The sequence below is a fragment of the Lithobates pipiens genome, unplaced genomic scaffold, assembly GCF_037356315.1.
Source record: "Lithobates pipiens isolate NorthernLeopardFrog02 unplaced genomic scaffold, aLitPip1_a1.2 Scaffold_10, whole genome shotgun sequence".
Classification (NCBI taxonomy): Eukaryota; Metazoa; Chordata; class Amphibia; order Anura; family Ranidae; genus Lithobates; species Lithobates pipiens.
The window spans coordinates 26,635,244-26,659,435 of record NW_027507686.1 but is presented as its reverse complement, the minus strand read 5'-3'; the positions used below and the strand labels follow the sequence as shown (position 1 = coordinate 26,659,435).

General features: G+C 41.1%; 1 long non-coding RNA gene across 1 annotated transcript; it reads right to left on the bottom strand.

The window, feature by feature from the left end:
• Positions 1-1,916: 1,916 nt before the first annotated feature.
• On the bottom strand, positions 1,917-22,673 carry LOC143941597 (uncharacterized). Its single transcript, XR_013264287.1, has 3 exons — positions 22,272-22,673; positions 13,596-13,723; positions 1,917-2,003 (listed from the first exon to the last, which is right to left on the bottom strand). It is a non-coding gene; the product is annotated as an uncharacterized LOC143941597 (long non-coding RNA).
• Positions 22,674-24,192: the final 1,519 nt, after the last annotated feature.

Below are 24,192 nucleotides of genomic sequence, written 5' to 3'. Positions count from 1 at the left end.
TAGGGTACAACCAGCCTGCCAAATTCTCTTGCGATTATAGCTAGCGGCTGCTATAGCCTCCCAGCAGTAATGCCTCCCCCCCCCCCAGGAGAAGACAATGGCCCGGCAGGAGGGATTCCCGCATAAACACTGTCTGTGTTGATGGGGAAATCAAGTGAATTTCTTTCCTGCAACCCATAGTTTTTTTTTATAAAGATAAAGAAGGTTTCTAAAAAAATTACTGATAATCACCCAAAAAATAGAGCTTTTTGTTTCCATGCACTGCTCTGATGATGATCAATAAGCTTAAAACAAATTGCAGTATTCAATATTGGGCTGTATCTGTGCTGTAAATCAGCTGTTATGGATGTACAGATGGATAAAAAAAAACCTGGAAGATGATTGGTTTCTCTGCAGAATGGCACCAGATTTTGCACTCTCCAGTTTTAGTAAATAAACCCCTTTATGTTCAGAAAATAGAGCTTGGCATGCCGATCGAGAAGTCTAACTTTTGTTTCCAATTTTTATAATCATAAATTATATATGTAACTGCATTCAAATATGTATTTTTTTTTTTTTTTTTTTTTTTTCTTGGGATTAGCTGTTGCATTGGAAATGTGTGCACAGTGTGGTTATATATTTCATTATATATTTCATTATTTTGAAACATTGCAAAGCAGTCAAAGACATAAAACGTCAGTTTTGACTGCCCCCCTCCCCCCCCCCCCCCCCCCCCCACGGAGATCACAATTGCACAAAAAAAAAAAAAATCTGATCACTTAAAGACAAAATTGTCACAAAATTGGTTTCCATTTCAATTCAATATTGTAACCCTCTTCTATCGATTTGTATTGTTGCTGCATTATTTCCCTTTATATTTTAAAGTGCTGTGCAAACTGTTGGCGTTATATAAATCCTGTATAATAATAACAAAAATAGTGGACTTAACCTGTCAGTAACTTCCTAATCAAATGATTTCTGATGGTTGATGAAAATCATGGTTTTTGGATTGCTTCGTTTCTGGCAATTAATAGCAATCAGTTTTTGCAATACTCAGTGGTTCCAAAGTGATTTGAAAAATTGACTGAAAATGGCCATTTGTATGGACAGCTTTACACTTACACTGCTGTCAGCATGCTCTGCAAATGCAATTCAATGTTGTTGTTAAAGTTTTAGATTAATAACTATAGTTTTAGGTTATATATATATATATATATATATATATATATATATATATATATATATATATATATATATATATATATATATATATATATATATGGATGCCCCCTCCCTCTATGTGTGAAGTGGTAGAAGTGTGTGTATGTGAGGGGGGGGGGGGGTGACAAACAACAACAGAGAGCAGGCTGATAATGTTAAATGAGGCCATAACTGCCAGATCCTCCTTGTAATCTCAGCATGAAACACAAACACACAGGCCACCTACTGAGCCAACACTGACCAGAGAGGGAGGGGGGAACAGAGATGAAGAGGAAAGAAAGAAAGAAAGAAAGAAAGAAAGAAAGAAAGAAAGAAAGAAAGAAAGAAAGAAAGAAAGAAAGAAAGAGAGAGAGAGAGAGAGAGAAAAATAAAGAAAATAAATGTTTTATATTTAACATGGAAAAGGGTGGGGAGAATAGACAGAAATAGAGAATGGGTGAAGGAGAGAAGTGTATGGGGCGATAAGGAAGTGGTGGATGGGTAAAAAAAGAGGGATAGTTATTCCTGTCCCCCCCCCTCTAATATTTCTGCACCCCCCAGCATCCACCCAGCACAGGTCACTGTTCTAGTCTTGATGTGACACTTGAACAAAGTGTTTAGTGTACTTTTAGTGTACCTTTTACAGAGAAATGTAAGAAAAAAAGTAATATCCTAAAATTTCCAACTAAAGAAAAAAAAAAAATAAGGATCAACAAGGAAGGCAGAAAACACGAATATAAATCATTTCAGGGCTTTATTGTTATTTATACATTATAATGTCTTCAGATGGATTAGACTATTCACATGCTTCACCAGCTTTTCACCTGCAATATCACAAGAAAATGTATGAGAAACATTACTTTATGTAAAAGTACCTACAACTATGAATGTATTTATATATATATATATATATATTATAAATATACATATGTGCATATGTATATATATATATATATATATATATATATAAGTATGTAGATATGTATACTGTGGGGTTGATTAACTGAAGAGTGCAACATTTGGTGCAGATTGCAGCCATAAGGTTTTGTAGGTTTTCTTTCAGATGCAGCAGATTGCACTCCCCAGTTTTAGTAAATTGGCCCCTGTATGTTTTAATACCAGTTAAAGTTTGATATATATATATATATATATATATATATATATATATATATATATATATATATTATCTCACAAAAGTGAGTACACCCCTCACATTTTTGTAAATAATTTATTATATCTTTTCATGTGACAACACTGAAGAAATGATACTTTGCTGCAATGTAAAGTAGTGAGTGTACAGCTTGTATACCAGTGTACATTTGCTGTCCCCTCAAAATACCTCAACACACAGCCATTAATGTCGAAACTGCTGGCAACAAAAGTGAGTACACCCCTAAGTGAAAATGTCCAAATTGGGCCCAATTAGCCATTTCCCACCCCGGTGTCATGTGACTCGTTAGTGCTACAATGTCTCAGGTGTGAATGGGGAGCAGGTGTTTTAAATTTGGTGTTGTCACTCTCACTCTCTCATACTGGTCACTGGAAGTTCAACATGGCACCTCATGGCAAAGAACTCTCTGAGGATCTGAAAAAAAGAATTGTTGCTTTACATAAAGATGGCCTAGGCTATAAGAAGATTGCCAAGAAACTGAAACTGCATCGCTGCTCAGTGAGGGGTCAGCCTGTCAGTGCTCAGACCATACGCTGCACACTGCATCAAATTGGTCCGCATGGCTGTCCTCCCAGAAGGAAGCCTCTTCTAAAGATAATGCACAAGAGAGCCCACAAAAAATGTACTGATGACAAGCAGACTAAGCAGAACCATGTCCTGTGGTCTGATGAGATGAAGATAAACGTATTTGTTTTAGATGGTGTCAAGTGTGTGGACAACAACCCGGTGAGGAGTACAAAGACAAGTGTGTCTTGCCTACAGTCAAGCATGGTGGTGAGAGTGTCATGGCCTGGGGCTGCATGAGTGCTGCCAGCACTGGAGAGCTACAGTTCATTGAGGGAACCATGAATATCAACATTTACTGTGACATACTGAAGCAGAGCATGATCCCCTCCCCCCAGGAGACTGGGCCGCAGGGCAGTATTTCAACATCATAGAGATCCCAAACACACCTCCAAGATGACCACTGCCTTGCTGAAGAAGCTGAGGGTAAAGGTGATGGACTGGCCAAGCATGTCTCCAGACCTAAACCCTATTGATCATCTGTGGGGCATCCTCAAAGGGAAAGTGGAGGAGAGCAAGGTCTCTAACATTTTCCAGCTCTGTGATGTCATAATTAGTGATGGACGAACTTCCGACGGGACGTTTCGCGAACGCGAAACGCGAACGGACACAAACGTTCGCGAAAACGACCGTTCGCCGCGGGCTCCATTGACTTCAATGGGAGGCGAATTTCGCAAACCTTTAGGTCGAATTTGCGGCCACGGGGTAATTATTAGGGGGTAGCACGTAGTCCCACCACCTGGACAATAGCATAATACATGTATGAGGTGAATTTGGGATCGATAACTACAAGCATTTTTTTTTTATTTGGGAAATTGTTCTGACAATTCAGGACTATGGAGCTAATGAAGGCAATGGAGGAGAGGGAAGGTCAGGGACCAGGGTAGGCAAACAAGAGGGTGCAGGAGATACAGAGCACTGACAGCAGCACCGTAATACAGAGCACTGACATCAGCACCGTGACATACAGCGCTGACAGCAGCTCCGTGACATACAGCGCTGACAGCAGCTCCGTGACATACAGCGCTGACAGCAGCTCCGTGACATACAGCGCTGACAGCAGCTCCGTGACATACAGCGCTGACAGCAGCTCCGTGACATACAGCGCTGACAGCAGCACCGTGACATACAGCGCTGACAGCAGCTCCGTGACATACAGCGCTGACAGCAGCTCCGTGACATACAGCGCTGACAGCAGCTCCGTGACATACAGCACTGACAGCAGCTCCGTGACATACAGCGCTGACAGCAGCTCCGTGACATACAGCGCTGACAGCAGCACCGTGACATACAGCGCTGACAGCAGCTCCGTGACATACAGCGCTGACAGCAGCTCCGTGACATACAGCGCTGACAGCAGCTCCGTGACATACAGCGCTGACAGCAGCTCCGTGACATACAGCGCTGACAGCAGCTCCGTGACATACAGCGCTGACAGCAGCACCGTGACATACAGCGCTGACAGCAGCTCCGTGACATACAGCGCTGACAGCAGCTCCGTGACATACAGCGCTGACAGCAGCTCCGTGACATACAGCACTGACAGCAGCTCCGTGACATACAGCGCTGACAGCAGCTCCGTGACATACAGCGCTGACAGCAGCACCGTGACATACAGCGCTGACAGCAGCTCCGTGACATACAGCGCTGACAGCAGCTCCGTGACATACAGCGCTGACAGCAGCTCCGTGACATACAGCGCTGACAGCAGCTCCGTGACATACAGCGCTGACAGCAGCTCCGTGACATACAGCGCTGACAGCAGCTCCGTGACATACAGCGCTGACAGCAGCTCCGTGACATACAGCGCTGACAGCAGCACCGTGACATACAGCGCTGACAGCAGCTCCGTGACATACAGCGCTGACAGCAGCTCCGTGACATACAGCGCTGACAGCAGCTCCGTGACATACAGCGCTGACAGCAGCTCCGTGACATACAGCGCTGACAGCAGCTCCGTGACATACAGCGCTGACAGCAGCTCCGTGACATACAGCGCTGACAGCAGCTCCGTGACATACAGCGCTGACAGCAGCTCCGTGACATACAGCGCTGACAGCAGCTCCGTGACATACAGCGCTGACAGCAGCTCCGTGACATACAGCGCTGACAGCAGCTCCGTGACATACAGCGCTGACAGCAGCTCCGTGACATACAGCGCTGACAGCAGCTCCGTGACATACAGCGCTGACAGCAGCACCGTAAGCAGCCCCAGGAGGAAGTCAGCACAGCACAGGGATGGTGTGATCCCCTCATAATAAGAACCCCCAGGAGGAAGTCAGCACAGCACAGGGATGGTGGGAGCCCCTCATAATAAGAACACCCAGGAGGAAGTCAGCACAGCACAGGGATGGTGGGAACCCCTCATAATAAGCAGCCCCAGTAGAAATATGACACCGCTCAACCTCTTCAAAGAGGAGGGTAGGGGCATATAGTACGGTGTGCTTTTTTGGGTCAGGGAAGTGAGCCAAATGAATTAAGAAGGTCTGTGTGCTTGATTCCAAAAATTGTTTATAGACATATACATGGTCTACTGATCACATGTGTTGAATTCCTCCGAGATCCATGCCTCATTCATTTTTAGAAATGTGAGGTAGTTAACACTGTGGTGAGCTAGGCGAGTACGCTTATCGGTCACAATCCCCCCTGCTGCGCTGAACGTCCTTTCGGACAGGACACTGGATGAGGGGCAAGCCAACAGTTCGATTGCAAATTGGGCAAGCTCTGGCCAGAGGTCAAGCCTGCCCACCCAGTAGTCTAGGGGTTCATCACTCCTCAGAGCGTCCACATCGGCCGTTAACCCAATGTAGTCGGACACCTGACGGTCTAGGCGTTCCCTGATGCTGGATCCGGATGACACCTGTCGATGGGTCGGCTGAAAGAATGACCTCATATCCGAAGTCACCAACACATCTTCAAACCGGCCTCTTCTTGCAGGCGCTGTTGGATTGGTACCCGCAAATCCTTCTCTGGGAGTGGGAATTGCTCCTCTGCCAGCGCACGCAAAAGCAGAATGCAGCATTTCTCGAAGCAAGGCCTGGAAGTGCTGCATTCTGACAGCCCTCTGCGACGGCGGTAACATTTCCGCCATTTTGTGTTTGTACCGGGGGTCTAAGTACGTTGCCACCCAGTACTGGTCCTTGACCCTCATGCTTTTTATACGGGGGTCCCTATTAAAACACTGGAGCATGAAGGCCCCCATTTGCACTAAAGTGGAAGCGGTGTGGTGGCCTGGCTCCTGCTCATCATCCAGGATAATGTCGTCCTCTTCATTCTCCTCTCCCCATCCTCGCACAACAGGGATCCCAGAAAGGTTTAAAGCATGCTCTTCTTGCTCCTGCTCATCCGCCCCGGCACCATCCTCCTCTGACTCCTCATCAGACTCCTGTTGTTGACTTGTCTCAGATAGAGTAGCCCCCCCTGGGAATTCATCCAGCATTGCGACTTCCTCATCTTCCCGCTCCTGCTCCTCCACAGCCTGATCAATGACACGACGCAATGCACGCTCCAGAAAGAAGGCATAAGGTACCATGTCACTGATGGCGCCATGGCTGCGACTGACCAGTTTGGTGATCTCCTCAAATGGCCGCAGAAGTCTGCATGTGTCGCGCATGAGCAGCCACTGGCGCGGTGAAAAAAAACCCAGCTCCCCAGAACCGTTTCTTTCGCAGAGTTCATACAGGTAGACGTTAACTGCACGTTTCTGCTGGAGCAGCCTATCAAGCATATAGAAGGTTGAGTTCCATCGCGTCGGGCAATCGCAAATAAGACGTCTGACCGGCAGATGGTGTCGCCGCTGAATGTCAGCAAGGCGAGCCATGGCCGTGTAAGATCTTCTGAAATGGGCCGAGATTTTCCTTGCCTGCCGCAAGATGTCCTGGACCCCAGGGTATTTGACAAGGAATCGCTGCACGACCAAGTTTAAGACGTGTGCCATGCACGGCACGTGCGTGATTTTGCCCTGTTTCAATGCGCTAAGCAGATTGGCACCGTTGTCACACACCACTTTACCAACTGTCAAATTGAGCGGTGTTAGCCACTCATCTGCCTGTGAACGCAAAGCTGAAAGGAGTGCCGGGCCAGTGTGGCTCTTTGCTTCCAGGCACAACAGACGCAGCACGGCATGGCAACGTCTCACCTGGCATGTGGAATAGGTTCTGGGGAGCTTGGGCGGTGCAGTGGAAGAGACGCTAGCAGCGGAAAAGGAGGAGGCAGCTGAGGAGGAGAGGGAGGAGGATGGAGTAGGAGGAGGAGAAGAAGAGTCAGGCCTGCATGCAATCCGTGGCGGTAAAACCAAATCTACACGGGTGCCACGGGTTACATGCTTGACGGCCGTCAGAAGGTTCACCCAGTGGGCAGTAAAACTGATATACCTTCCCTGCCCGTGTTTGCTAGACCACGTGTCTGTGGTCAGATGTATCTTGGCACCGACACTGTGTGCCAGAGATACATTCACTTGCCGCTGAACATGGCCATATAGCTCTGGGATGCCCTTCTCTGAGAAATACTTCCTTCCTGGGACCTTCCATTGTGGTGTTCCAATGGCCACAAATTTGCGAAAGGCCTCCGAGTCCACCAGTTTATATGGCAGTAGTTGGCGGGCTATGAGTTCTGACAAGCCAGCCGCCAACCGTTGGGCAAGAGGGTTATCCGGCGTCATCATTTTTTTACGCTCAAACATTAGGCCCACGGAAGCCTGCCTTTTTGCAGAAAAATGTGAGCTTGGCGTGATGGAAGGTGGAGTGGAGGACAATTGTGAGGAGAGAGGAGAAGGAGAAGTAGAAGACGAGGCTGGACGGTGAGAGCCTGCAGTGTGGCTTTGTGTGTTCCGTTGCTCCCACTGGGCTCGGTGATGGCTGCTCATGTGCCTTCTTAAGGCGGTCGTCCCTAGGTGAGTATTGGGCTTACCGCGACTAACGCGTTGACTGCAAAGATTGCAGATGGCAACGCTATTGTCAGCAGCGGACACGTTAAAAAAAGCCCACACTGCGGAGCCATGTGCCGGTGTCCTGGGAGCGCCAGATGTGACCGTACATGGTCGATGACTCGCTCCTGATACATTTGCAGTCTGCTTTGTCCCTGCTGTGCAATGTAAGTCATTGCTGCTTCTCCTCCCTATCTGCTGGTCCATATCTCCCTCTGAACTCCCCTCCTCTTCCTCTCTTGTGGGCACCCACGTGACATCACTAGACACGTCATCATCAACGTCACCTTCCCCACCGCTATAAGTAGAGTAGGCAGCAACACCGGGGACCAACCTCCTCCTTGGGCTGATCTGGGTACTGGCGTCAGACTGCTGAGTAGCGCTTGTTGCTACCTCCTCTTCCTGATCCAATACCAAGAGTGGCTGCGCATCAGAAATGTCCTCTTGATATGGATCGGAAAATAATTCCAGTGACTCAAGCGGAAGGTATGTGGTGGTGGTGGTGGTGGTCGTGTTGTTGGTGGTAGTGTCTTTGGGGGTGCACATAGCAGAGAGTGAAGAAGAGGGTGCAGATCGAGAGGATGAGGAGGGTGCAGAAGAGTAAGGCTGAGCGAGCCACTCAACCAAGTCTGGTGCATCCTTTAAAGTAATTGAACGCACCTTCTGCAACTTCCCACTTTGGCTCAAGCCTGTTGCTCCTGCCCTACCCCTACCACCCCTGCGGAAGGGCCTGCCTCTTCCTCTGCATGTCATTTTTTAAATGACCCTGTGACAAAACTCTTAGTCCCTATACCGCTGAAGGACTGCTGCAGTATAGGTGAGCGGTCAGCAGTGGTGCACGTCAACCCTATCTATTGTGGACCTATAGCGGTCCTTACAGAACAGCAGACTGTACCGCACTCAAGCCTATGTACCGTAGCACCCTATACCAAGTTACCAGTCCTTATAAGAACTTTTGTGGACCAAGCAGGTTGTGTATTAGTGTTTAGCAGACTGTACGTCAGTCCCTATACCGCTGAAGGACTGCTGCAGTATAGGGCAGCGGTCAGCAGTGGTGCACGTCAACCCTATCTATTGTGGACCGATAGCGGTCCTTACAGAACAGCAGACTGTACCGCACTCAAGCCTATGTACCGTAGCACCCTATACCAAGTTACCAGTCCTTATAAGAACTTTTGTGGACCAAGCAGGTTGTGTATTAGTGTTTAGCAGACTGTACGTCAGTCCCTATACCGCTGAAGGACTGCTGCAGTATAGGGCAGCGGTCAGCAGTGGTGCACGTCAACCCTATCTATTGTGGACCGATAGCGGTCCTTACAGAACAGCAGACTGTACCGCACTCAAGCCTATGTACCGTAGCACCCTATACCAAGTTACCAGTCCTTATAAGAACTTTTGTGGAACAAGCAGGTTGTGTGTTAGTGATTAGCAGACTGTACGTCAGTCCCTATACCAATGAAGGACTGCTGCAGTATAGGGCAGCGGTCAGCAGTAGTGCACGGCAACCCTATGTATTGTGGACCGATAGCGGTCCTTACAGAACAGCAGACTGTACCGCACTCAAGCCTATGTACCGTAGCACCCTATACCAAGTTACCAGTCCTTATAAGAACTTTTGTGGACCAAGCAGGTTGTGTATTAGTGTTTAGCAGACTGTACGTCAGTCCCTATACCGCTGAAGGACTGCTGCAGTATAGGGCAGCGGTCAGCAGTGGTGCACGTCAACCCTATCTATTGTGGACCGATAGCGGTCCTTACAGAACAGCAGACTGTACCGCACTCAAGCCTATGTACCGTAGCACCCTATACCAAGTTACCAGTCCTTATAAGAACTTTTGTGGACCAAGCAGGTTGTGTATTAGTGTTTAGCAGACTGTACGTCAGTCCCTATACCGCTGAAGGACTGCTGCAGTATAGGGCAGCGGTCAGCAGTGGTGCACGTCAACCCTATCTATTGTGGACCGATAGCGGTCCTTACAGAACAGCAGACTGTAACGCACTCAGGCCTATGTACCGTAGCACCCTATACCAAGTTACCAGTCCTTATAAGAACTTTTGTGGAACAAGCAGGTTGTGTGTTAGTGATTAGCAGACTGTACGTCAGTCCCTATACCAATGAAGGACTGCTGCAGTATAGGGCAGCGGTCAGCAGTAGTGCACGGCAACCCTATGTATTGTGGACCGATAGCGGTCCTTACAGAACAGCAGACTGTAACGCACTCAGGCCTATGTACCGTAGCACCCTATACCAAGTTACCAGTCCTTATAAGAACTTTTGTGGACCAAGCAGGTTGTGTGTTAGTGATTAGCAGACTGTACGTCAGTCCCTATACCGCTGAAGGACTGCTGCAGTATAGGGCAGCGGTCAGCAGTAGTGCACGGCAACCCTATGTATTGTGGACCGATAGCGGTCCTTACAGAACAGCAGACTGTACTGCACTCAGGCCTATGTACCGTAGCACCCTATACCAAGTTACCAGTCCTTATAAAAACTTTTGTGGACCAAGCAGGTTGTGTGTTAGTGTTTAGCAGACTGTGCGTCAGTCCCTATACCGCTGAAGGACTGCTGCAGTATAGGGCAGCGGTCAGCAGTAGTGCACGGCAACCCTATGTATTGTGGACCGATAGCGGTCCTTACAGAACAGCAGACTGTAACGCACTCAGGCCTATGTACCGTAGCACCCTATACCAAGTTACCAGTCCTTATAAGAACTTTTGTGGACCAAGCAGGTTGTGTGTTAGTGATTAGCAGACTGTACGTCAGTCCCTATACCAATGAAGGACTGCTGCAGTATAGGGCAGCGGTCAGCAGTAGTGCACGGCAACCCTATGTATTGTGGACCGATAGCGGTCCTTACAGAACAGCAGACTGTACCGCACCCAAGCCTATGTACCGTAGCACCCTAGACAGACCAAGTTACCAGTCCTGATAAAGAGCTTTGTGGAACAAGTGAGTTGTGAATGATTAGCAGACTGCAGCAGAAGGGCAGCAGTCAAGTATAATATTCTTTCTATATTTGGAAGAAAGAATATTATACGTGTACAAGCCTATTACCGTACCACTGATACCAGTCCTGAAAAGAACCTTTGTGGAACTAATAGTAACAGCAAGTCTTTAAAATTATCCTCACTGCCTGACACACTGCTTCCTGCCTGTCCCTATACAAATTGGCAAAAAAGAGTAGGCTGGAACGATTAGCTGGAACAGCTCTTTTGTGGACCTGATAGTAACAGCTAATGATGATGATGATGATGATGATGAAGAAAGACTAATCTGGCTGAGCTGTCCCTAAAATAGCAGCATACAGCGCTCTGTCCCTTTATCTAAACTGACAAAAGAAACTCAGGCTGCTGACCTAACACCTATACCAGTCCTGAAAAGAACTTTTGTGTACCAAATAGCTAGCGTTTTCTCTGTCCCTACTCCACACAGGATCCTTTCCCTACAGTGACAGAAGAAAGAATGTAAAATGGCCACCGGATCGGGTGTATTTATAGGTTAGGGGGAATGTCCAAGTGTCCATGAGCTGTCATGTCTCAATTGGTTGTCCTGTAACACATGATAAACGTGTCACGAAAGGTTAAAGTTCTTGTATACATTAAACACGTAAGTCCGCCGGGGCGAACGACGGAAAAAGGCGTTCGAACCCGCGGACGGCGAAAGTCGGAAATTCGCCGCGAAACGACCGCCGGGCGAACCGTTCGGCCATCACTAGTCATAATGGAGGAGTGGAAGAGGACTCCAGTGGAAACCTGTGAAGCTCTGATGAACTCCATGCCCAAGAGGGTTAAGGCGGTGCTGGAAAATAATGGTGGCCACAAAAATAATTGACACTTTGGGCCCAATTTAGACATTTTCACTTAGGGGTGTACTCACTTTTGTTGACTTGCCAGCGGTTTAGACATTAATAGCTGTGTGTTAAGTTATTTTCAGGGGACAGCAAATTTACACTGTTATACAAGCTGTACACTCACTACTTTACATTGTAGCAAAGTGTCATTTCTTCAGTGTTGTCACATGAAAAGATAGAATAAAATATTTAGAAAAATATTTTGGGTATATGGGTATACTCACTTTTGTGAGATACTGTATATATATTAAAGATTAGGTAGGTAGATAGATATATTACATCAAAAATGCATATATAAAACATAATATACAAAACATATATGAACTATACTTGCTTGGAACAGTGTTATTTTGTTTTAACTAACTAACTGTATTATCATACTGTAAGACCATGTTATATAAGATAAAAAAAAATATTATAGTATACTTTATATAGTGGGGATTGTGTGCAGGGTAGTACAGCAGACTCTGCTTACACAGTATAGAGGATATATGTTGTATATGGCTCAGAGTCAGACATTCAGTGATACAAACACCCCAGAGCAGACAGTGTACATTATGGGGGGTATATACAATGTACGGAGTTTATAGAATGTATCTAACACTCTGCCAGTTAGTATGTTGAAGAGTATTCACATCTATATATCTTAATTACTTAACAAATATTTTTTATTATTATTATTCAATTTAAATATTGAGTTTGATAGATAATTCTTCAATACCCTTTTTATGATACATTTGATATTTTTTTCTGTATATTTTAAAAACAATTGTCCCCTTTGCCATACAAGTTCTCTATGGTTGACTAGGGAATTGTGTGCATATTCAGGATGAGGACAGTGTATGGGATGTATACTGTCCATCCTATAGAGGCTTTAGGTAGCAGAGAATGGACATATACATCAACACAGATAGGGATGAAGGTGATGTGCTGTTATCAGGGCAGACCGCAGGGGCCATGGGGGTCCTGAGGATAATATCTCACTTATCAGTAAACCCCCCCCCCCCCCCAGGACAGATATGAGAGACAGAGAATGAAAAACAAATGGCAAATCCAGAGGCCAGCAATGATGGGTCAGGGCAGGAAAACACACAGACATCTCTATATAAGATATATTCGTGCACAGCTTTATAATTCACAAATGTGTACCCCCTTTGCAATATTACTACTATGCTATTACTATACTACACACACACACATATATATTATATATATATATATATATATATATATATATATATATATATATATATATATATATATATATATATTTATAGAAAAAGAAAGAAAGAAAGAAAGAAATTTATGTTTTAGATGTGAGATATAGAATGGTTAAAGAGAAAGGGTTAAGGAGAGAAGTATATGGGGAGATGGGTAAAAAAGAGGGATAGTTATTTCCCTAATATTACTGCACCCCCAGTATACACCCAGCACAGGTCACTATTCTAGTCTTGATATGACACTTGTACAAGTGGATGTCTTTATATCACTGGCCAGCAGGAACCATGGGGGTTTTTTTGTCCTGAGAAATTTAAGAAAAAATAAATATCCTAAAATTAGAAACTATATTTATCAATGTATTCTGTGTACAGTATGATGTAACATGCTTGCCTAGACTTGTAGATTTTATAATTTTACTTTAATAACAATATATTAAGCAAGAAAAAAAGGAGAAGAAAGAAAGAGAAAGAAAGAAAGAAAGAAAGAAAGAAAGAAAGAAAGAAAGAAAGAAAGAAAGAAAGAAAGAAAGAAAGAAAGAGCGATCTCTTAACTTATATCTTAACTCATCATTTTATACATTCATGAACCTGTTTTCCTTTATTTCTATATAACACATCAACAATGTATATTTCTATACGATTTTCCCTTAAATCACCAATCTATCCGCCTATACTACTGGAAATACCACCGATCTGTTGTCTCTCTCTCCAATTCTTCGTCCTACTGAATGACCCCTAAATTTCCAAACGTGGATCCGATCTGAAACGTCACATCTCGAGTGCTGACGTCATGTTTATTATTTGTAAATCGTTTCTGCAAAGAAGGTGCAAAAAAGCAATGTTACCTTATACTACCACATTGTTAGTAATGCTCTATGGCATGCCTAGTAGTAATGCTTCCTATAGTCGCACTGCAACTTGTTTTTGTAACAAGATGATTAATACGTTGCTAGTATCATTACTATTATCTAATTGCACTATCAGTAGTTGCATTGTTTACAGGTACAAGTAGTAATATTGTTATCCGGACATGTGATTCTACCTGTAATGTATCAGCAGATCGGATTGGAAATACATAATGATAGGACACGTCGGCCACCGACCGTCAGGTGACACAGGAGCCACTGAATTTGTGCCACGGACGAGATTTGTTTCTAGTTAATTTTATATTTTTTGATGTTATATATTGTTTTATTTTATAGAATATATTTCATGGAGCATTTTTTCTATAGTATTGAATTGTCTCTGTCCATCTCAATCTCAGCTGCTGTCCTATGCCATTCTTTATAGAGGTAATAATTAATTAGATATAGGTTAAGGGATTAAAGGGAAATATATATATATATATAATGATCATTAATATTATACAGGATTTATATAGCGCCAACAGTATATATATATATATATATATATATATATATATATATATATATATATTTCCCTTTAATCCCTTACCCTATATCTATTAATTAAAGGACATATAAATATATATATATATATATATATATATATATATATATATATATATATATATATATATATATATAATGATCATTAATATTATACAGGATTTATATAGCGCCAACAGTATATATATATATATAGATATATATATATATATAGATATATATATATATAGATATATATATATATATATATAGATATATATATATTTATATGCCCTTTAATAATTGAATTATCTTACTATGTATAATGATTAGTATCATTATATCATTATACAGGATTTATATAGCGCCAACAGTATATATATATATATATATATATATATATATACACACACACACACACACACATACAACACACGCGCATTTATTTACATTTTAGATAGATATAGGCTGTTCTTTTGTCAAATTCCTTTGTTATATATATATTTATTATGCACACACAGATTTGGGGTATTGTATCAGTTCAATCCTTTCCTCCTCTACCTTCTTTGATTCCTGTATATATTATAATTCATTATATTATTAACGCCTGTGCCAAATATTTTGCACATTGTGGTGACATCATAGGGGCCCCAATAGGGATTCACCAGTATGGTTATTTATGCCGTACAGAAATGTATTTCGGTTATGGTTTATTTTTGCTTCTCTCACAGGTGAAACGAGAGGTCTCTTCATCGCTCTCCTGAATTGGGGGGGATGTGACTTGTAGTCCTCTCCCCTCAACCCCCACAGCTGGAGCTCAATGCATGCAGTTTTATTGGAAATGCAAAGTGATGCAGAGTGTGATGCACCAAAAGGTTAATGAATGTCCTTATCCTGCCCCTTCATCTTATCATTCCAGAGGAGGCTGTATAATGTCATTAAAGGACCATTGACCGGCCATCCCCTCCCCCATCCCCAGTACAGGGAGGACCTGTCACCCACAGTGCAGCCCCAGTCCATCCATACCTGAGATAAAAATCTCAAAATGCAGACATTTCATACAAATGCTATTGCTCTACAGCTGTTTTTGTCCTTGTATGTTTAAGTATGTAGATCAATAAAGATTTGAACATGTAAAACAAACATTTTGCAGTCCACTGTAGCAAATAGCAGCAAGGTCAGTTTTTTTAATTATTGACAAATGTAAATGGAAAAATATAGAAAATAAAAGATAGCATATATATATATATATATATATATATATATATATATATATATATATATATATATATATATATATATATATATATATATATATATATATAATTTATTACCATTATTATTATTATTATTATTATTTATTTATTTACTACAGACCAAAAAAAAGTATTTTTTGCTTGCACTGTTGCACATGATTGGATGATGGAAGTCAAGCCCTTCAACTCATTACAAAGCTTTGGTATAAATTTCTCTTCGAAGTGCATCTTCCCTTGCAAACAGCATATTTGCTTTTAGTAAATAAGCCCCATGCCCGCAGTTTCAGATAGATTCTCTTCTGTACAGCTAGAGCATAATATCAGCAAGTATTATATATTATAGGTCAATATGAGTAATATGTGTCCAATTTATCTGTACATTATAGGAATGGGTTTCTCAGAACTTTTTTTATTTTAGGAAATGTAACAAATATTGGATATTGATAATGGTTCAAAACATCCATCACATTATACAGATTGCAGAACATCCATGGCAATCCTCAGCCTGCAGAGCTGTAAATGAAGACAATTGAAGATCGGACAAAAAATATGTAAAACGTCACGGAAAATGTGAGTGTGTGTGTGGCCAGGAGCTCCGACTTATATCGGTGGGGAGGGGGGTGGGGAATAGTTCTGCGATCTGTACACAATATTGCGGGGATTGGAGGGTGGGGCATAGACTGGGTTAATAGAACTGATTTACTAAAGGCAAGTTTATTTTTTCTTGTAAAAATGCAATTTTCTTTAATTTCCTCCTCACATTGGGTTATCATCAGCACAATGTCGCCCAGGCTTCATGCACACTGGCTTAAAAACAAAAAAAGCTGTCTGTTCTCTATGGAGTAAAAAACGATTTATACAAAGTTTAGAAGAGTTTAGGAGACTTTTACATTTTTTCTGCCTCCAAGCTCCAATCAGAAATGAGAAGCAGAATGTTTTTTTTCTCTGCCAAGTTAAACTCAAAATATGCCTAAAGTCCTAATGTACATGGATTGGCCACATAGGAGAACATTGAGTTGGTTCTACAGGCAGAACACAAAACTCCTGTAGAAGCAACGTTTTTACCAATCTGCATGGAGCCTATGAGCGTTTTTTACTCCCGGGAGAACAGACGTTTTTTTAAAGCCCAGTGTGCATGGATACAAATCTACAACTAAACAACCTTTTAGTAAATCAACCCTAATATTGTCTGCCACTGTGAACATATATATTTTATCTATCTCTGATCTCACACATTACAATCTGATTGTACATCTTCCATCAATCCTGGGGAGTAGACTGCCCGACGGAATTTGATAGTTTAGGCAAATCCCGTAGTTTTGGTATATTTTACAGGCAATGGATTATCAGATTGTATTCTTCCCTTCATATCTTTGTATCTATTTATTAATCACTACATGACATTACACACCAACAGAAGGGTCTACTTATCAATGTTTTCACACAGGACTTACACAACATTCACCCAAGATTTTTTTTACAGTTTCTTCTTTTTTCTACTTATCTATCTATCTATCTATCTATCTATCTATCTATCTATCTATCTATCTATCTATCTATCTATCTATCTATCTATCTATCTATCTATCTATCTATCTATCTAGATATATGTGTTACCGAAACAAAAATATCTCAATGGACCTTTGATCTATCGATCTATTGATCTATCTAGATCTTTTCTATCCATCTACCTATTTATTAGCTCTATGTTTATCTATCTATCTATCTATCTATCTATCTATCTATCTATCCATCTTTCTATTTTATATCAACCTATCTTCTTTTTATCTAATTATTTATATCTATCTATCTAGCTCTTTTCTATCCATCCACCTATTTATTTATTATCTCTCTGTTTATCTATCTGTCTATCTATCTATCTATCTATCTGTCTATCTATCTATCTATCTATCTATCTATCTATCTATCTATCTATCTATCTATCTATCTATCTATCTATCTATCCATCTATCTATCTATCTATTTAATATTTATCTATATCTATTTATCTTTACCGATAGAAAAATATCTCAAAGGACCTTTGATCTATCTATCTATCCATCTATATATTTATTATCTCTCTGTTTATCTATTTATCGATCTATTTTCTATCAATCTTCTTTCTTTCTACTTATTTCTATCTATCTATCTATCTATCTATCTATCTATCTATCTATCTATCTATCTATCTATCTCGTGTCTATCCATCTACCTATCTATTTATTATCTATCTATCTATCTGTCTATCTATCTATCTATCTATCTATCTATCTATCTATCTATCTATCTATCTATTTTATATCAATCTATCTTATTTCTATCGAATTATCTATCTATCTATCTATCTATCTATCTATCTATCTATCTATCTATCTATCTATCTATCTTCTCTCCGTCTAAGTATCTATCTATCTATCTATCTATCTATCTATCTATTTAATATGTCTCTGGTTATCTATCTATCTATCTATTTATCTATCTATCTAGCTAGCTATATGTTACCGAAACAAAAATATCTCAATGGACCTTTGATCTATCTATCTATCTATCTATCTATCTATCTATCTATCTATCTATCTATCTATCTATCTATCTATCAAACGATTTAATACCTATCTGATATCAAGATATCTATATAAAATCTATTATCTATCTATTCATTTATCTCTCTGACTATATTGGTTTCTGTGATCTCTCTGGGGGCCTCTTGTGTTTTCCTGTTTCAGTTCATGTGAAATTTCTATTTCTGTTACTTATAATAATACATACAAATGTTTGATGTTACGCCAGCCCAGACTCAGAACCCCCCCTGACCTCCACTTTGTATTTATTTATTTCAAATATATTGACAGAAATCAAGTTATCATTTCACTCCACACATCCGGTGACCTCAGCGATCGTCCCTGAACCATTTCGTGTCAATAATGGTCTGTTCAGCCTATAGGGAACTTCAGCTCTTCCTTTTTCTCTCTGGCCCTCCCTCTGTGTGCAAGTTACATTGTCTTATGGTTGATACTTGGTGCTCCATATAATTTTATGCTTGGATTTCAATCTGGGCTGCAGTTTCAGGCAGAGCTGGAGGGTGAAAAAGCCCGCAGGGGAGGAGTTTACTATTACTTGTATTCCCACCCCTGAAGAGCTACAACCTGTTTCATGCTTACATTACATTTAATGCAACACCAGACCTTTACTTACTATATTCTCTTCCATCTGATGATAAAAAAAGGAAACAATTATAGTTTCCTAAATAAGGCAGGTAATAATATAGTCCAGGAAAGGTTTCCAGTTTAACTGAAATCAATGTGCAAACAGCAACATTTGTATTAGGGTTTAAGATCTATAGCAGCATTTTCTGCAAACTACAGCCCTTTGCTTGCCTTTATCCAGCCCTTGAGGCTTTGTCTCTGCCACTGTCATCAACAATGGGGCATTATGTTTGCCACTGACACCAACCATAGGGCACTATTCCTCCCACTAATACCAAAGATGGGGCATTGTTTACTCTCACTGAGCACAGACTGGCCCCCTAAAGCCTGAATGACAGAATATTGAATGTAAGTTCTACAAGCAGGGCCCTCCTGTGCCTTTTGCATTAAACTGTACTGTAATTGTGTTGCCCCCCCCCCCCCCACATTGTAAAGCGCTGCGTAAACTGTTGGCGCTATATAAATCATGCATAATAATAATAATAATATTAGCCCTTTGTTTAGAAAGTTTGGAGACCCTTTCTCTAGAGTAACACTTGTGCTATAGATAGACAGACCTTAGCTGTGCAAAGCTTGTGGATACCTATAGCCTCACCCTTGCAGAGCCTGTAAGTAACAGTTTCACTTTCATGCCACCCCTCCTTATTGGTGCCAAGTTTTTCCATGAAATATAAGAAAAAGAAGAAAATTATATATCAAAATATGTTTGCAAATGTTGCAATATATAAAGTAGTATAATACACAACTAACACTCTCCATATTTGTTAAATTATAATCTTAGGGTGCAGAGATGTACCCTTAAACTGCCCTTTCAAAGCTGGAAAGAAGCCACACTTCCCAGGTGCCAGGCCCCCTGTTCTTTGTAATTTTATAATCCCACCCATGAGGAGTATGAGGAGCTGCTGTGTCTTTATAACCTCTAGAGTTTAATTCAATTGGGTAGCTGACTGATATAGAGGGAATATATATATATATATATATATATATATATATATATATATATATATATATTTGCTTCAAAAGGGAAAATCCTTATCCTTCTTGACCCTGCAATGGGGACTAAAGTACACATTACATTTATATATTCCTATAGAGCAGCCCAAAAAAAAAAAGAAACAATGCATTTCAGCATTCTTGACTGCAACAATAATTTTTTTTTAAAAAAATCCCTTCTTTATTGCCGATCAGCAGCACTGTAATGCATTGATAGGTAGGTTATGCTGGGATTTTTGGTTCCTCAATAACCTGTAGGCCTGTCACTGCCCCCTTCTGGATTTGAATGTCATTGTCACCCACTAAGTTCCAATGACAGCTCTGAAGAGCCCCTGTCATCACCTTTTACTAGCAGTGTCTGTCTATAGAGAGGGATGGTAGATTGGCTCCTCCCCCCAAGCCCACCTTATGTAAGCGCTGGAGGCCAGTGGTGTAGTCCAGGCTATGAAGGGGAAGGGGGGGGGGGGGGTCCTGGTGTTAATTAGAAGCAGGGAAAGGAGAGGGGAGCACGTCTGTCTGCTGCATCCCTGGGTGGTCTCAGTCTGATAAACACAGAGCCCCTCTCTCTGCTCTCTCCAATATTACCTATAGACAGGGGGGCTCAGATTACACTTTAACTCTCCCGCAGTCTGCTGACCCACTTACTTAATTATCTGCTGAATGGACGATGTGTGCCATTTCTGTGCCCAAAATGCCACCCTCATGAGCTATTCTGCACAGACCTTGGTTATCAAAACTGTCGGTGTTACTGTGCAACAACCAATAGGAGTCCAATATTCACTCTCCAGATGTCACCTACCGGTTTTAAAGGGGACAGTGAGAAAACTCAAAAATAAGAGAGATCAAATCTAGAATACTGCACAGAGATAAGTGGGCTGATTTACTAAAGAAGTGAAAAATGTTAACTCAAAAAAAGAGAGGGAAGGTTCACTTCTATTATCAAATCACTTGCAGATTAAATAAATAAACAGGACTTTATTTTTCACAGAAATATTCACTTTTTTTTTTTTGTGCGCCATTCCTGGATCCAAGAGACACCCTATTATTTATTCTGGGCAGTATTCACTACAGTAACAACAATAATGGGACACGGCACATGTATTCCTATGTATATAGTATAAATATTATCAATATGATTTTGTTCAGTAAGTGATGTATTGTATTTTTTTTTAACGTTTTACAATTACATTATTGAAATATATTATTTACAATTGCTATAGAAAAGGTAAACGGAGTACATGCAACATTATTATTATTAATATAATGATCATTATTTTAATAATAGTAGTATATTAGCTGCTGTTATAATAGATAGTCTTCTTCTTATTTTTATTATTATTATTGTTAGTTTAGTGGTTGTTATAATAGTTATTGTTATTATTATTATTTATAGTTTAATGGATGCTATAAAAGTTATTGTTATTATTATTATTATTATTATTATTACTATTGTTGTTGTTGTTCTTAGTTTAATGGTTGTTATAATAGTAATTATTATTATTATTATTTTAGTAGTAGTATTTTAGCTGTTTTTGTAATAGTATCATTATTATTATTATTATTATTATTGTTGTTGTTAGTGTAGTGGTTGTTATAATATTATTATTATTGTTGTTGTTAGTTTAGTGGTTGTTATAATAGTTATTATTATTATTATTTTAGTAGTAGTATTTTAGCTGTTGTTGTAATAGTTATTATTAGTATTGTTGTTAGTTTAGTGGCTGTTATAATAGTTATTATTATTATTTTAATTATTATTATTATGTTAGTAGTATTTTGGCTGTTGTTATAATAGTTATAATAATAATTATTATTATAGTTTCCAAAAACACTTAAAACATTAGAAATCAGAACATTTCATAAGGTGAATGGAATATTGAATATTGTTGATGTAATGGCAGCTGGGGATTTAAGAACAGACTACAGTGCATGTTTATCGAAAAGAGAGGTAATTAGCTCTCTGCTGATTGATGCATTGCTGTTTTATTGTTTTTTTTTTTTTTTTTTTTAACAAAAATAAAGATGAATTGTTTTATGCTGTATTCAAGCAATTATGTTACCTTATAAAATAATTGGTGGTACTGTACTGCAGAAATGTATAGATACACATGGGTGGTGGTTGGGGGGGGGAGTGGGGGGCATTGAGGAGGGTTAGAGAAAAAAAAAGGAGAGCGATATACATGGAGGTTTTACTGATAAATGAAAGAGAAATACATAAATAAGGATTATAATGTACATAACACATACACACTTCTCTGTTTCTATATTGCTATACACCCAGCATTGTTATAGGATGTGACTTGTGTCGCACCTCATAGTGGTGAAGGTGACTGCAGTGTCCCCCCAGCTTCAGGGGCCCCTAGACACGCGCCTGCAAGAGGAGGGGGTGACCCTTATCCTCCCATAGGATAACTGTGCCCCCTCCTGATCCCCATTCTAGAGCCTGTTCAGCCCCCAGCCCTGGGATGAATCCTCTCCCTTGCATTCTAAGTAGGTGACAAAAGTTCCAAGTGACATACCTTGATGGATGGCTTGTCCCTTGTCCCCCTCTCCTCTGTCGGTTCAGGAGCAGCTCAGGCTGTGTTTTGCAGGCAGCATCGAGCGTTGTCTGAGCAGAAGGCAGAGCGTTTTTTTTGTATGCACAGAACCTGTTTATATTGAGCTGTATAAACATCCTATCTCCAACACAGCAACTCCAACTCCCTGGAAATGGGCAAGACCCAGCAGATCCCAGCCAGGGCCCATCGTGCCCCCGGGACTGCACAGCTCTCCCTGCTCTCTGCCAACCCTCAGTACCCACAAAAATGCCTTAATATCCGCTTTACAAAGTCGGCTTCACAGCTTGGCCTTACTTTACACAGCAACCACCCGTCGGGGGACCTAAGAAAAGGGGACACAGTGACGTCATATGGTGTCAATAATTTATCAGAAGGGATAACTGTAACGTCTGCATTATGTGTGTGGATTTTATTATTATGTAGTTTAATTATGATTATATGGGGGAAAGGGGAGGGGGCGTTTAATAGAGATGGTGGGCTGCAAAATTGGAAAAAAATATTTTTTCCTCTCCTGCTCTGCATCTTTTAGTGGAGCTATAATATGCAGCGTGCACTGTGGCTCCCTAGTTGTCGGTGGACTACAACTCTCAGCCTACCTTGTGGTTCTCCACCTGATGAAAGACTAGAATGGCCAATGGCCATTGGCCAGCCTTCTTTTTTGTGGCTCTCAATCTGTTGAAGAACTAGAACTCCCAGTTTGCCTTTTGGCTTTCCACCTAGAAGTCCTAGCCTGTCTTGTAGTTAGTTACATGCATTGGAAAGGCAATTGTCCCAACCTGCCTGTCCTCATCTGATAAACACCTAGAACTCCCAGCTTGCCTTGCGGCTTTTCAATCTGTTGAAGAACTAGAACTTGCAGCTTGCCTATAGCTCTCCATCAATTGGATACTAGAAGTCCCAGCATGTCTTGTAGTTCTACATGTATTGCAAAGGCAATTGTTCCAAACCTGCCTGGTGGTTCCAATCCTCATCTGAAGAAGAGCTAGAAACCCTAGCTTTCCTTGCGGCTCTCTCTCTCTAGAAGAACTAGAACTCCCAGCTTGCCTTGCGGCTTTTCAATCTGTTGAAGAACTAGAACTTGCAGCCAGCCAATAGCTCTCCATCTTGCCTTGTAGTTCTACATGTATTGCAAAGGCAATTGTTCCAAACCTGCCTGGTGGTTCCTCATCTGAAGAAGAGCTAGAACTCCTAGTTTTCCTTGTGACTTTCTCTCTGTAGAAGAACTAGAACTCCCAGCTTGCCTTGTGGCTCTCAGTCTTTTGAAGAGCTAGAACGTGCAGTCTGCCTTATAGCCCTCCATCTATTGGATACTAGAAGTCCCAGCGTGCCTTGTCTCTTAGCATCAACTGCAAAACCAGAAGTCCCAACCTGCCTTGTAGCTCTGCATGTATTGCAAAACGAAATGCCTCAACCTGTCTGGTGGCTCTCCATTTGTTGCAGAGCTACAGGACTACTCATCAATTATATATATATATATATATATATATATATATATATATATATATATATATATATATATACATTTATTTATTTTGAACACAGATTTTAGTTTTAAAAATGTTGTATCAAACAAACAACAACAAAGATCAAGTTTATCCTAATTCTAAGCAACCGCATCTAAATTTTCCCATGATGTTCACAGATACCCCAAAAGCTATTTATAGATAATCTCAGAAATATTCCAAAAGTTTCAGAGATATTCAAAGGTGTTCAGAAATATTCAGAAATAAAATAAAATGTAATATTAAACATCCACAAAAGATATTTTGGCTTTGAAGGGGGCAGCTGGGACCTGTAGTCCCTCCTAGTAGAGGGAGATGAGTGAGTAGAAGAGCCCAGGAATATTGTCTGCAGTTTGCTTTCTTTATTATATACATGCACA